Source organism: Mercenaria mercenaria, chromosome 16 (genome assembly GCF_021730395.1).
Source record: "Mercenaria mercenaria strain notata chromosome 16, MADL_Memer_1, whole genome shotgun sequence".
NCBI classification, from domain to species: domain Eukaryota; kingdom Metazoa; phylum Mollusca; class Bivalvia; order Venerida; family Veneridae; genus Mercenaria; species Mercenaria mercenaria.
The window spans coordinates 1510593-1523620 of record NC_069376.1 but is presented as its reverse complement, the minus strand read 5'-3'; the positions used below and the strand labels follow the sequence as shown (position 1 = coordinate 1523620).

General features: G+C 36.1%; 1 protein-coding gene and 1 long non-coding RNA gene across 2 annotated transcripts in view; one reads left to right on the top strand and one right to left on the bottom strand.

The window, feature by feature from the left end:
- The window catches only part of LOC128549404 (uncharacterized), a 502205-nt gene that overhangs the window by 412835 nt on the left and 76342 nt on the right, over window positions 1-13028 (top strand). The window lies entirely within an intron of this gene.
- On the bottom strand, window positions 3006-10650 carry LOC128549408 (uncharacterized). Its single transcript, XR_008367565.1, has 3 exons — window positions 10366-10650; window positions 9424-9569; window positions 3006-3629 (listed from the first exon to the last, which is right to left on the bottom strand). It is a non-coding gene; the product is annotated as an uncharacterized LOC128549408 (long non-coding RNA).

Here is a 13028-nt window from a genome sequence, read left to right as displayed (position 1 = left end):
TGAAAATTGGTGAGAATGTTCACCTTGATGATATCTAGGTCAAGTTCGAAACTGGATTACATGCGGTTCAAAACTAGGTCAGTAGATCTAAAAATAGAAAATCCTTGTGACCTCCCTAGAGGCCATACTTTTCATGAGATCTTCATGAAAATTGGTGAGAATGTTCAACTTGATGGTATCTAGGTCAGGTTCGAAACTGTGTCATGTGCCTTCAAAAGCAAGGTCATTAGGTCAAATAATAAAAAAATAAACTTTTGACCTCTCTGGAGGCCATATTTTTCAATGGATCTTCATGAAAATTTGTCAGAATTTTTAACTTGATGATGTCTAGGTCAAGATCAAAACTGGGTAACATGAGCTCAAAAAACTAGGTCACTATGTCAAATAATAATAAAAAGACGTCATACTCAGTTCAAAACTGGGTCATGTGGGGACAGGTGAGTGATTCAGGACAACCATGGTCCTCTTGTTTCAAATTACAGATGGAGGAACGTTTTGTTGAATTTGCCATAGTTGAATGTTCCAATAAAGCTTTCTGTTCCGTACTGTTTTCTGTGTTGCCTGAAAACCACTTGTGAAATTTTATGCAAATTGTGTTTTCCGCAGAGTCCTGGATATCTCAATGATGTTATGTTGCTTTGGTTTACTTAGCATTTGATCTTAAAGACCTTTGGACTGGAACAACTTTATGTTAATTCCTTTTTAAGTCCCCGCCACGAGTGGTGGTGGGGGTATAAGAATGGTCTCCATCCGTTCGTCCTTTTGTTCCTCCTTCCGTCTGTCTGTAACACTTTCGTGTCCGCTCTAGATCTCTTAAACCCCTTGAAGGATTTTTATGAAACTTCAAATGATCATCTCATCAAGGTGATGTGCAAAACTTATGAGTCAGCCATGCCGACTCAAGGTCAAGGTCACAAAGTTTGAGCCTTTCATTATGTGCCCGCTCTGTATCTCCTTAACCCCTTGGAGGATTTTCATGAAACTTTGGTCAAATGATCAGCTCATCAAGACGATGTGCAGGACTTAAAAATCTAAAAATCGGCCATGTTGCCTCAAGGTCAAGGTCACAACTTAGGGTCAAAGGCTTGAGCCTTTCATGTTGTGTTGCTCTGTATCTCCTAATCCTCTTGAAGGATTCATATATAACAAGACTATGTGCAGAAGTCTTGTGTCAGCCATGCCAGCTCAGGGTCAAGGTCACAAAGGTTTGAGCTTTCCATTTTGTGTCAACTCTGTATCTCCTAAACCCCTTGAAGGATTTTCATTACACTTGGGTGAAATGATCACCTCATCATGATAATGTGCAGAACGCATGAGTCAGTCATGTCAGTTAGAGGTCAAGGTCAAAGGTTTACCCTTTCAATATCCATAACAGTGGCGGGGAATTTAGCTGTCTTTCAGACTGCCTTATTCAAATATTATAGTATTTGCCTTGTGACAAGTAAGAATAATATGATTGTGTCTAAAAGATGACAAATTTAGATTTATATACATGGCTTAAATACGACTTCGAAGTGCATCGACTGGCAAGCACAGTCTGAGTGTTCTTTCACTTTTATCATGCTGAACACGATTGATTATGCCTTCTGTGCAGTCTGATCAAGATCTGCCCCGTTTGCTTTTCAATTGGTAACCTTTTGGTAAGCACCCCATTTAACAGTTAATGGTACTATTCAAATTGAAAGATGGTTAGAAATGTAGCAGGATAAGGATTAATAATTGATATAAGAATCAAGCACTTAAATGATGTATGACCGAGGATCACTGTTGTTTGTATTCATTGTTCCTTTTCAGGTTAGGGAACTCTCTAGGCAGTGTACACCGATATGGAAGTCATCCATTGACTGATACTGGAATTCTGGGTTGTTGGTTCCAGTGTCCAAATTCACGTTAATGTGAATTGATTACATGAAGTCCATTTTAAATTTCTATTATTAATATTGTTTGTGCAGGTAATAATTTAATTTTCTCAGATCACACATTTACAGACTAGCACTATGACTTCGACAATGTACTCTCCAACGCCTCAGTGGGCATGGTCAGGAAAGGGTTAAACACCGTACATATGTTCTTAATTTTATAAGTTTCTGGTGTTCACTGTTATTCAAACAGATAAGGTAATTCTTGCAATTTCAGAAAAAAATCTAATGTCTGAACCTAATATAAAAAAAATATGTATAGTTCCAAGTTAAACTATTTTTAACTACAAAAACGAATTACAGAAGCATGAAAGGTAGGATAGTATTTGATGATAATATAATAAAACATTTTGGTAACGGCAATACTGTGTTACAGTTCTCTCAAAGATACAAGGGTTAATTCCCTTAAAAACAGTTTGTATGTTACATAGATGTTTTTTGCTAACGTGAGTATATATATACCACGGCCACCTTCACAAACATATTTTGAGAGAACAAAGTTTTCACCTCACTTAAACCTGCATATTAGTTTTGAATGACGTCATTACGAGAACGACATGCGCAAACCGGCAGCAATCGGCAGACGATACGAGCAGGCGACATTGTGCAGGTGCACGATGAAGTTGCTAGATTACTGTGGAAACACGCAGTTGTTGAGGAACTTATTCCTGGCGGAGATGGGCGTGTGCGAGCAGCGAAGGTCCGTACCAGTGATGGGTCCACTACCAGACTAATAGTAAAATTGTATCCATCCGAGATTAATGAGAGACAATCAGTAGACACTCCATAGTGCATTCAAACATATTTAAAAACTGTGATATTTCACAATGAGATAATCATACCGAAGAATATTCCTCCGGCCACTAATCGATAGCGGTCAGATTTTCTATATAGAAATAAGAAGGCCATGTACACATTTTACTTAATAACAAAATTACTAAAAATAAGAAACCTTAGGTGCAAAAATATTACCAAAGTTCAACATTTGATTCATCACAAGGTTTTTTTAAATTAAATTTTATCTTAATTTTTGATTCGTTCTTCACATGAAGTTTAATGCCATCATTTCGTCATTTTTTCCCTTCTTTTTTCCATATGAAATGTGCAAAAATCTCATACATGCGTTTCTTCAAAACATTTTTTGTATAAAACCATTGATATGAAAGCTTAGGTGCAAAACATTTCCTACTCTCATTGAATTTATCTTTTGAATGATATTTATTTCATTTTTGTGAAATAAAAATTTGATTCGTTCTCAGACGGTTTATTTCCACTAATTTGGAAGAAAAATTAACTTCAGCGCGAAGTTGTTGTTGTAGCGTCATAAGCAGACGATATTATTATGCCGCGTGAACATGCGGTATTGTGATCAAAAGGTTAAAGTAATGATTTAATCATTTAATGTAATTTACTTCGCCAGTAATTCATTTTGTGCTAATATCACAAATTCACAATATAAGAAATGCAATTAAATATTGCAATTAATATTTCTGTTCTAATAAGAAAGAGATGCGCATTTCTTCTTATGTAGTTGTTCTCACCTTATTTCATATACATTTAAATATCAGTGTCAATTATGCCAATTATGTCAATTAAACATTAAAAGAGATAGCTTTTCTATCGGCCATTGGATCACAAATGCAAACTGTCGCTATTTTTCTACTCAGTTACAGTACAAAAGGGTAAAATATAGTTTTTGTATATATTTTACTTAATAAATTAAGTGTGTGAAGTTGGCGAGAAGTTCGACATTCGACATTGAACATTGGATAAGAGAACAACATTGAACATTTGAAGCGTGAAGTTGGCAATAAGTTAAACTTTCGACATTGAACATTCGATCTCAGAACGACATTGGACATTGAAACTGAAAAGGACATTAGACATTCAATTTCAAAATGACATTGGACATTCGATACCAGAAGGACATTGGACATTCGATTTCAGAACGACATTGAACATTCGATACCAGAACGACATTCGAGATTCGATTTCAGAACGACATTGGACATTCGATACCAGAACATTCGATACCAGAACGACATTCGATTTCAGAACGACATTGGACATTCGATACCAGAACGACATTGGACATTCGATACCAGAACGACATTGGCGATTCGATTTCAGAACGACATTGGCCATTCGTTTTCAGAACGACATTGGACATTCAATTTCAGAACGACATTGGACATTCGATACCAGAACGACATTGGACATTCTATTTCAGAACGACATTGGACATTCATTTTCAGAACGACATTCGACATTCAATTTCAGAACGACATTCGACATTCGTTTTCAGAACGACATTCGACATTCGTTTTCAGAACGACATTGGACATTCGATTTCAGAACGACATTCGATACCAGAACGACATTCGACATTAGATTTCAGAACGACATTGGACATTCGTTTTCAGAACGACATTGGACATTCGATTTCAGAACGACATTCGACATTCGTTTTCAGAACGACATTGGACATTCGATTTCAGAACGACATTCGACATTCGTTTTCAGAACGACATTGGACATTCGATTTCAGAACGACATTCGACATTCGATTTCAGAACGACATTGGACATTCGATTTCAGAGCGACATTGGACATTCGATTTCAGAACGACATTGGACATTCAATTTCAGAACGACATTGGACATTCGATACCAGAACGACATTGAACATTCGATACCAGAACGATATTAGTTATCGTTTTAGAAAGCTTCTTCACTGTCACAGATTTTGAAGTGTACAGGATTGTTAAGTCTGGATTTCTTACATTATACGCCTTTTTTACGTATTTGCAAATTCTTAATACTGTTTCTTCTAATTTAAAGACATTAGTCTATTGAAAAGGGAAATATTTGGCCAGGATGTATTTGGTAACAGATGTGTTTTAGAAGTTTTATACATATATTATTCGTCAGTTTTCTATATATTTCTTGTGTCAGTGTAAAATATTTCATTCTGTAATGATGCGGTATAAGCAACAAATAGATTAGTAGCTTAAATGTCATTGTCATACTTAGAGGTCAAAGGTCAAAGTATTGCAGTTTTCCTTGTCCGTGCTGTAATTTAGTAATGAAAATTGAGGGATTCATAAATAAGTGTTTGCCTCAGTGGGATAGTCTGTCAAATGTAAGTACTGGAAAGGTGAGGTCACAAGTTAATACAGCTTCTCTTATCTGGGCTGTTATTTAGCAATGGATGGTGATGTTCTGAAATAACTTGAAAGAAATGTTTGCTGCAATCAATTTTTTTATAGTATCATAAATGTTAGTCCTTTTGACAGCTGGCTGCATCTACTCTATATACTAGTATGTAACTGCACGTGAAAAGTATTTTATGTGCTGAAATTTTGACGAATGTTTTAATATTTTTTTCTTCATACGTTAATGCTGGTGTAAACAATATTTAAAGCAATTGTATTAGTTGCCTGTATAGTTATGTTACTAACAGCAAAATCAAAATGTGAAACTACTCTGTCAGTGTACGCTATATATTATAATTAGCATTAAAATTATGCATCTTATCACAGTTTTAAGTGTTCTAAATATTATGCTACTGCCAGAAGACTAACATTTAGAGGTTTCCAGGGATAGCTATGCTGGCCCTTCTAACACCGACTATGTCCACGGCAGCTTACTAGATCCATACTTAAGACAAGGCCCCGTGGAGCCGCTTCAAATGTATTGTTGTAAGGTTTATTGGCTAACCGGGATATTTCGCTGCTTAAGACACAATTGCTTCCACAATTGTTAATAGCGAATAGAAAATATATGGCTGAATAGTAAATTTACTTTTTTTGCTCGGTTTTGTGTAGATATTGTAAACGTAAACACAATATGCCGTGTCATTATCATTTCCCAGCACCTGAAGGAAGTTACCCTTTCTAATTGTACTATCGAAAAATGCGACACAGTGTTTCCTCCCATTACTACTACTTAGGTAAGTACGTATATTCAGCCGAGTTATAGATATACTTTGACATTCAAAAATGACCTTTGGGCGAGTTCATTAACTAAGGTGGATCTGGTTTTCGGATAATGTCGGCTGATGATTTACGTAAGAAATAGGTATGTAATGTAAGAAATGAACCGGTTTGCGATCAAAGACTGCTCAGCGTATTGGTAAGTGCGATTGCCCCTGATACATGGCATGCACACAACCTGTGGGTTCGAACCAACACAGAATTTCTTTTTATTGTATTATGAATCAGAATTCAAAAAGTACGTAACATATTTTATTGCCTGGACTTCAATATTTACTGCTTTGAATTATTTTGCTTCATTTTTCCCATTCGTGCCCACCCGCTTTGCGTAGTAGGGAGAGCGTTTGTCTATGGATCGCGGGGTCGGTGGATGTTCTCCGTGACGATTTGATGAAAAACATTTTGTCTGAAATCATTCGTCCTCCACCTCTGATAATTCATGTGGGGAAGTTGGCAGTTACTTGCAAAGAACAGGTTTTTACTGGTATAGAATCCTGGAATACTGGCTAGGTTAACTGCCCGCCGTTACATGACTAAAATACTGTTGAAAAACGGCGTTAAATCCAAAACAAACAAATCAGTTTTCCCATTCGTTTTCTGTTACTTTTTTCTCTCTAAAAATTCATTTCATATCAGAAAAAAGTATTATTTCAATTCACAAATGAACAAGGTTAAGATAGAAATTGTTCATATCACGGCCCCGGTGCAGTCAATCCGGTGGCCGTTTGTCCAGCTTCAGGGCACCTGTGTTTATAAACAAAATCTTTGCTCAGCTTAGATGAGATAAATGCCCATAAACCATAAATAACTCATTACCAGAAGTGTCATTCTTGTGTTCATTTTCCATCATGTTTATACATTTAAAACAAACAACGCAATAAGAATGAAAATAAAAAAAGATATGTGTCGACAGGTCGTTTTGAACTCGCAAGTAATAAATACAAAAAAAAAAACTTACAGATACGCAAAAACAGATATATAACATGATTAACAATTTAAAGGCCGCCTTTCAAGGACGAAGACCTACTTACTTAAGATGCTACTTTTAGCCAATTTTCGTTTTTGATTCGAATGTCCAATGTCGTTTTGGATTCGAATGTACAATGTCGTTCTGAAATCCAATGTCTAATGTCGTTCTGAAATGGAATGTCCAATGTCGTTCTGAAATCGAAAGTCGAATGTCGTTCTGGTATCGAATGTCGAATGTCGTTCTGAAATCGAATGTCGAATGTCGTTCTGAAATCGAATGTCCAATGTCGTTCTGGTATCGAATGTCCAATGTCGTTCTGAAATCGAATGTCCAATGTCGTTCTAAAATCGAATGTCCAATGTCGTTCTGGTATCAAATGTCCAATGTCGTTCTGGTATCGAATGTCCAATGTCGTTCTGAAATCGAATGTCCAATGTCCTTCTGAAATCGAATGTCGAATGTCGTTCTGGTATTGAATGTCCAATGTCGTTCTGAAATCGAATGTCCAATTGAAATCGAATGTCGAATGTCGTTCTGGTATCGAATGTCCAATGTCGTTCTGAAATCGAATGTCCAATGTCGTTCTGGTATCGAATGTCGAATGTCGTTCTGGTATCGAATGTCCAATGTCGTTCTGAAATCGAATGTCCAATGTCGTTATGAAATCGAATGTCGAATGTCGATCTGGTATCAAATGTCCAATGTCGTTCTGGTATCGAATGTCGAATGTCGTTCTGAAATCGAATGTCCAATGTCGATCTGGTATCAAATGTCCAATGTCGTTCTGGTATCGAATGTCGAATGTCGTTCTGAAATCGAATGTCCAATGTCGATCTGGTATCAAATGTCCAATGTCGTTCTGAAATCGAATGTCCAATGTCGTTCTGAAATCGAATGTCCAATGTCGTTCTGAAATCAAATGTCCAATGTCGATCTGGTATCAAATGTCCAATGTCGTTCTGAAATAGAATGTCCAATGTCGATCTGGTATCAAATGTCCAATGTCGTTCTGAAATCGAATGTCGAATGTCGTTCTGAAATCGAATGTCGAATGTCGTTCTGAAATCGAATGTCCAATGTCGTTCTGGTATCGAATGTCCAATGTCGTTCTGGTATCGAATGTCCAATGTCGTTCTGAAATCGAATGTCGAATGTCGATCTGGTATCAAATGTCCAATGTCGTTCTGGTATCAAATGTCGAATGTCGTTCTGAAATCGAATGTCCAATGTCGATCTGGTATCAAATGTCCAATGTCGTTCTGAAATCGAATGTCCAATGTCGTTCTGAAATCGAATGTCCAATGTCGTTCTGAAATCGAATGTCCAATGTCGATCTGGTATCAAATGTCCAATGTCGTTCTGAAATAGAATGTCCAATGTCGATCTGGTATCAAATGTCCAATGTCGTTCTGAAATCGAATGTCCAATGTCGATCTGGTATCAAATGTCCAATGTCGTTCTGAAATCGAATGTCCAATGTCGTTCTGGTATCAAATGTCCAATGTCGTTCTGAAATCGAATGTCCAATGTCGTTCTGAAATCGAATGTCGAATGTACATCTGGTATCAAATGTCCAATGTCGTTCTGGTATCGAATGTCGAATGTCGTTCTGAAATCGAATGTCCAATGTCGATCTGGTATCAAATGTCCAATGTCGTTCTGAAATCGAATGTCCAATGTCGTTCTGGTATCGAATGTCCAATGTCGTTCTGAAATCGAATGTCCAATGTCGATCTGGTATCAAATGTCCAATGTGGTTCTGAAATCGAATGTCCAATGTCGTTCTGAAATCGAATGTCGAATGTCGTTCTGAAATCGAATGTCCAATGGAGATCTGGTATCAAATGTCCAATGTCGTTCTGAAATCGAATGTCGAATGTCGTTCTGAAATCGAATGTCCAATGTCGATCTGGTATCAAATGTCCAATGTCGTTCTGAAATTAAATGTCCAATGTCGTTCTGAAATCGAATGTCCAATGTCCAATGTCGTTCTGAAATCGAATGTCCAATGTCGTTCTGAAATCGAATGTCCAATGTAGATCTGGTATCAAATGTCCAATGTCGTTCTGGTATCGAATGTCGAATGTCGTTCTGAAATCGAATGTCCAATGTCGATCTGGTATCAAATGTCCAATGTCGTTCTGAAATCGAAAGTCCAATGTCGTTCTGGTATCGAATGTCGAATGTCGTTCTGAAATCGAATGTCCAGTGTCGTTCTGAAATCGAATGTCCAATGTCGTTCTGGTATCGAATGTCCAATGTCGTTCTGGATTCGAATGTCCAATGTCGTTCTGGATCCGAATGTCTAATGTCGTTCTAAAATTGAATGTCCAATGTCGTTCTGGATTCGAATGTCTAATGTCGTTCTAAAATTGAATGTCCAATGTCGTTCTGGTATCGAATGTCCAATGTCGTTCTGAGATCGAATGTTCAATGTCGAAAGTTTAACTTATTGCCAACTTCACGCTTCAAATGTCCAATGTCGTTCTGAGATCGAATGTTCAATGTCGAATGTCGAACTTCTCGCCAACTTCACACACTTTAATAAATTTTAGTAAATAAATTCAAGGTCCGCCTTGATCAAATTAAAGGTGGAAAATATGTCCGGAGTATTTTTGTGTACAAGAATGTTTTTGCAATGTAAATAATATCTGCTTTAAAACAGAATTGAATTTTACTTCAGTAACTTAAGGTTTAGGAGTATATCACCAAAACACAGAAATATTCTATAAACGAATACCATCGTTACCAATATTTTACTTAACCATTACATGTTCTGCCGTACTGTCCCGTACTGAAAATATTCTGAAAAAGTTGTCCCCCTTTGGAAATGAATGCCATTTGTAAAGAAATAAAAATAAACAATTGCTGAAAACTGTGTTCCACTTAATTATGTAAAATTTCAACACTCGCATGCGATTGCAAATGAATCAAAACCAACATGTGTAACAGTTCTTTGAAAATGGTGAGTTTTTGAAGGCGTTTGACTGCCCGGAAGTGGGTCCTATTTAGGAAGTCTTTTTTTCGGAATTCAATGTTTATTTTAGTATACTGACACTTGTTGTGTTGTTTTTGTAATGATAGCGTGTATATTACTTATATTACTCTACAAAACAAGTGTCAGTATACTGATATAAGCATTTAATTCCGAAAAAAGAACTGTTTAAACAGGCCCCACTTCCAGACAGTCAAGCGCTTTTAAAAACTTACCATTTTCAAGGAACTGTTACACATGTTTGTTTTGATGCATTTGTAATAGCGTGCGAATGTTGAAATTTCACATAACTAGGTGGAACACAGTTTTCAGCGATTGTTTATTTTTATTTCTTTACAAATGGCATTCATTTTCAAAGGGGGACAACTTTTCAGAATATTTTCAGTACGGGACAGTACGGCAGAACATGTAATGGTCAGGTAAAATATTGGTAACGATGTTATTCGTTTATAAAATATTTCTGTGTTTTGGTGATATACTCCTAAACCTTAATGATACATTTTTGTTTTCGTGAAAATTTTACCTGGTTTCATGATCTTTTCAGTTATCATAAATGTCGTCGTGATTAACTTACTTTCATAAGTTATTGTACATGTTTAATTCAAAATAATTTTACATGAAACCAATTTCTATACTGTAATCCTATTGAATGATAGTTTATAGAAGTAATAAAATGTTGTATGCATCACGCATAAATACTTTTTATTGGACCTGTAATAAAACTTGCCAGTTACCTCTAAAAAAGGAACGTTAAAACAACACAGACGTTTATAACACTGATAAGGCTATACTTGCGTTTTGAATTACGGGTATTTTCTTTTTGTAATTACAAGGTACAATTATCATGCGAATTTAATCTTTCGCATATTTTTTATTTTGCAAACAGTTTTCATAATTATATTGGTGGAATATGTTAGTTATATTAAAATGAGTAATGTCTGCTTGAATACGGCAAAATGCCTTTACCACCCTAATTGCCACTATCTTTTTTTTTTTTAAATCTTTTTCCTAGAGATTAAGGGTCATTTACATTTCAGATTTGGTTGAAAATGAAAAGAAAAAAAAAAGACTTCATCGATATTTGCCTTTAACTCGAATCTAAATGGTTTACAGATAGCAATGTTCACCCGATTTGTTACATTGTTTTTCGAAAACATGTTAAAATATACATTCTTCTTATATAAGAATATGTATGAAAATATGATTCTTATATGAAAATATGGTTTTTATTGCTGATAGATATGTTATATTGATATAAAAATTAATTTAATTATTATAAAATAACATGTTAAAAATGGTATGGTTCAGAAAATTACATATTAAACATTCTTTTGATAAAAATGACTTGTTTTATTTCTAATGAAAAATCCCTTTTCCATAGTTTGTAACTCCAGTGACATTTCAATTAAGCTTGTTTAATTATCTTATGAAAAACCTTCTCTTTTATTACACTTGATATTGAAATAAACATCCAGGTGACAATACCCGGAAGCAATAGATATCGACATCGCAATACCGGTCACCTGTTACCATACCATATAGCTGTTGTCTCCCCTGATACCGATTTTCTGCAATATCGGTCATGAGGTCAATTCTTCCTCATGTCTGAAATCAAGACTGTTTCGTGTGACAGTTTGCGAAATTTATAGATTTTTATTAGTGATATTGTTTATGGACGCGAAATAAGTAGATGTTCACATCAATCAATTTTTGTACGCCCGAAGGGACGTATTATGTTATGACGCCGGTGTCCTGTCCGCCCATCCGTCCGTTAGCAGTTTCGTGTCCGCTCTGTATCTTGAACCCCTTAAAGACACTTGGCACAAATTTTCACAACATTGAAACGACGTGCATGTATCAGGTGGCTTGCTTCAAGATCAAGTTCACACTTAGGGGTCAAAGGTCATATGACTGTTGCGTCACTTAGGGGTCAAAGGTCATATGACTTTGTTGCGTGTCCGTTCTGTAACTGTTGAACTGCTTGAAGGATTTTTAAGAAACTTGGCAGACATGTTCACCACATCAAGACGATGTGCAGAGTGCGTGTTTCGGATGGCTTGCTTCAAGATCAAGGTCATATTAAGGGGTCAAAGGTCCTATGACTTTTTTGTGTGTATTGCATTGCTCTTGTTTTTATTATTTTATTTTTTAGTTCTCATACAATATTTTTTCAGGGATCGTTTAACAAGATTCTGTTGTTCTTCTGAAACAGCAGTCCCTCATTCAACTGAAAAAGATTGTTTACATTAATGGCAAAGACTAGAACTGAACAACTGTTTGTGACTGGAAAAACGTACATATGTGGGTTCCTGTCTCGTGCTTTTTGTTTCAATCTAAATATGAAAAATAATATAAAACTCGTAAGGACACTACTCGATGACATCGAAAATGAATTCACCCGGCCACATTTATCCACCGTTTTAGCGACGAATTCTGCGCCGCCGCAGCATTGGAACCACCGCGAATGTCTTGGCCAGTTTTCAAATGGACGCGCAGTTTCCAATTTCGGAGACCTTATTCGACTAGAGGCAAATTTTGCTCATATAGAAACATCTACTAGGGAGAAAAAACATACGAAGCTTTCAGTCAGCAACTTAGTATGATTTTCAGGCCATATATATTATTATAATTATTGTTGTTTTATTTTTCCGTGTTTTTATTTTGTTCTGTTTTTTTTTTTAGAATAATTGCAATAAACGATTATTGATAAATGAATCTGGGTTTTTCTTCGAAATGCGATATTTTTTTAAATGATTATTTTGAATGTGGCTGTTGTTCCGTGAAACTGTAGACAAGTTATAGAATTTTTCTGAATATTAATTAAACTTCATTTGACATCTATACATCTAGACTAAGTTAGCCGGGCATGCATATTACGTCTTTCTCTGTCTCTTTCCCGGAGGATTCCTCTCGCTCCATCTCTCCAGACAGATTTCAATGTGACTACTGTTTGAGGATGAATGTGGTGAGTGCCTCTGAAGTTAAAACGTTCTTGAACGTATCAAGATTCTCGCCTGATATAGATTTCCTCGACAGCGTATATCCCGTATCCTGTCACCAACAAGCAGTGTAACTAATAATACTGGAAGCCATGTTTTCTTCCATTGTTCATTTTTGTATGCGCATGCCAGACAGGAAGGCGTTAACACG